Below are 2,524 nucleotides of genomic sequence, written 5' to 3'. Positions count from 1 at the left end.
AAAGGGGAGCTGGCGCTCTGGAGCTGTGCTCAGTCAGCTTCTCACAATGGTGATTAATGGGCTGGCTCTAAGGGGCTAGAGTGTCCAGGGAGGGGAGATTCCTTTGATCTTTCCCATTTTTAAAAAATCTATATTTCTCTTTTTTTGTCCCCTCAAATCAGAAAACACTGAGATAGATAGCCTAGAGAGAGCAAAAAATATTTTTTTTAATTTGCTCTGTGTGGGGTGCCTGTTCTCATTGAGAGAGACAGTGAGAGAGAGAGAAAATGGAAAAGCACTCCTTAGGGAGATTGGCCACATCAGAACCCTTTCTCCTCCATTCTTCTCTCTGGATTTCCGGTGTTCAGGTAGATCCTCTTGGTATGCTTTGCAAACCTTTGGGTCTGGGACTCAGTCAGCCATGTGAGATCTGCTGCCTTAGACACCACGCCACCAGCTGGTCCTAGAGTGAGCTACATTGATACATAGGAACATTGCCTTGGTTTATAGCTTTTCTTCAATTCAAAAGTTTCTTTGGCTTTATTATATATATCTGAGAAAATTCCTCTAGTGTTTTCCCTTTAACTGTAAAACATAATGCTGGGACAAGCAGTTAGTGTAATGGCTATGTTGCTGGACTCCCACGTTGCCAACCGCGGTTCGAGTCCTGGGCCCGGTGGCTTAAACTCACGCCGGGCGCGTGTGCGTGCGTGCCCAAGATCCCGAGAGGAGAATGGAGGAGAAGGGATTGCGACGTGGCCATCCCCCCTGGGGGGTGATTTCTCGCTTTCTGTCTCTGTCTCTCTTTGTCTGTCTGGCGAGCGCATGCACCCTATAGCAAAAAACAAAACAAAACAAAAACAAAACATAATGCTAGTTAGCTTCCCCCCTGGCTATTATTATTCTCGTACACATATTTTCAGAGATATGCTCTTCTCATCTAGTTTGGCAGTTTGAAAAAGTACTTTCAGATACAGTGTTTGGCTCAGTAGTAATGGAGCTAAAGCCACTTTTAGACTCTTGAACTTTTTTTCTTAACCTGATGAAAGAGCATAATGCTTGTAGTCCTATATCTTGCTAATAGGTAGGATTCTATGAGTCTAACTCTTGACCCCTAGTGAAATAAAGAAGTTGCAATTGGTATCTTCTAGTGTCTGCAAGCAATGTCTGATATGGTCAAGGGAAATGGAGCTCCTTCTGTGAGGCTGAGGGCTTGCTCTTGCACAGGATAGTTCCCTGGGCTAAGATGTGACTTTGTTTTCTCAAAACCCGTCTTTTCATTATTAGTGTCTAAGTATTCAGTAAGTGTAACTGGCTTCTCGTAAAAACATTTTGGAAAAACTTTTACGTCATAGGAGTAGAAACAATGGAGATAATTTACTTCATTCATTTTTTTAGGTCATTCACTATTGTCTCTGACCCAGGTTCACTTTCAACACACCAAAGACATTGTTCTTGGTCATCTGTTTGTATCTGGGCTCAGTTCTTGGATTCACTGCCCATGTGGGAGCAATTCTAGTCTCCTCCATCCTCTATCCTACCTTCCCATCTCATAGCATGCCAAGCTTTAAAACCTTTAGCTTCCTATCTTCTTTTTTTATCAGTCCTCCTCCAGCTTCCTATCTTTAATGTCAATAAGATGCTACCTGGCAGTCTTTGTTTTGCTCTCATTGTTTCTAATCTGTAGACCACAAGCAATTGTGAGGTAATTCACCATTAATAAAATTTTTAGTAGGAATTTAATAGTCAACAAGTTTTCCATATATCAATGCAAAACTTTCTTTGTCCATCTAGTGATAGTTGTGCTACTGTAATATGTTGGATGAAAACTTTTCAGTTTTTGATAAAATGTGTTCATTGTTTTCTCAGTTTTGACTTGTAGGGATGCCTTGTAACTCATTTCAGCTGCCCAAAAAAGCAGGTTTACAAAAGAACAGAGGTCAGAGATTCTCTCTCTGCCTGTGGCGCTCAGTTCCTTCTGTATGGTCACTGGGGAGAACCTGCCACTGTGCTGACCGGACTCTGCCGGACATGGTGTCCATGACAGGGTTCATATCATTTGAGGATGTTGCTATGGAGTTTACCTGGGAGGAGTGGCAGGACCTGGAAGATGCTCAGAAGATTCTATACAAGGATGTGGTGCTAGAGACTTACAGCAACCTGATGTTTTGGGGACAACGCATTGCCAAACCTGCAGTGATCTTCAAGTTGGAGCAAGGAGGAGATCCATGGATATTAGAAGAAAGTCCCAGCTTGAGCCTCCCGGTCTTCAATATCCATTTAATGTGTTTCTAGATGGATCTAAGGGCACCGTAACTAAACATCCAAATACTATTAGGGTTAACATATTCCTCAATATCTACTGAATCTGCTGCACCAGTGATCACAACAGAACAGCAAAGAGATTCCAGATCACCTCTTTCTGCTTGCTTCTGAACACTTAGATTGAACTTCAAGAATTAGAAAGAAACACACCATCCATCAGATGACAAGAAATCACCACAGGACCACGAGAAATATGGGAAAGCAAGAAAATACCTCTCCT

The sequence above is a fragment of the Tupaia chinensis genome, unplaced genomic scaffold (assembly GCF_000334495.1).
Source record: "Tupaia chinensis unplaced genomic scaffold, TupChi_1.0 Scaffold000251_1, whole genome shotgun sequence".
Taxonomy (NCBI): Eukaryota; Metazoa; Chordata; class Mammalia; order Scandentia; family Tupaiidae; genus Tupaia; species Tupaia belangeri.
Note: the sequence above shows the minus strand (reverse complement) of the source record.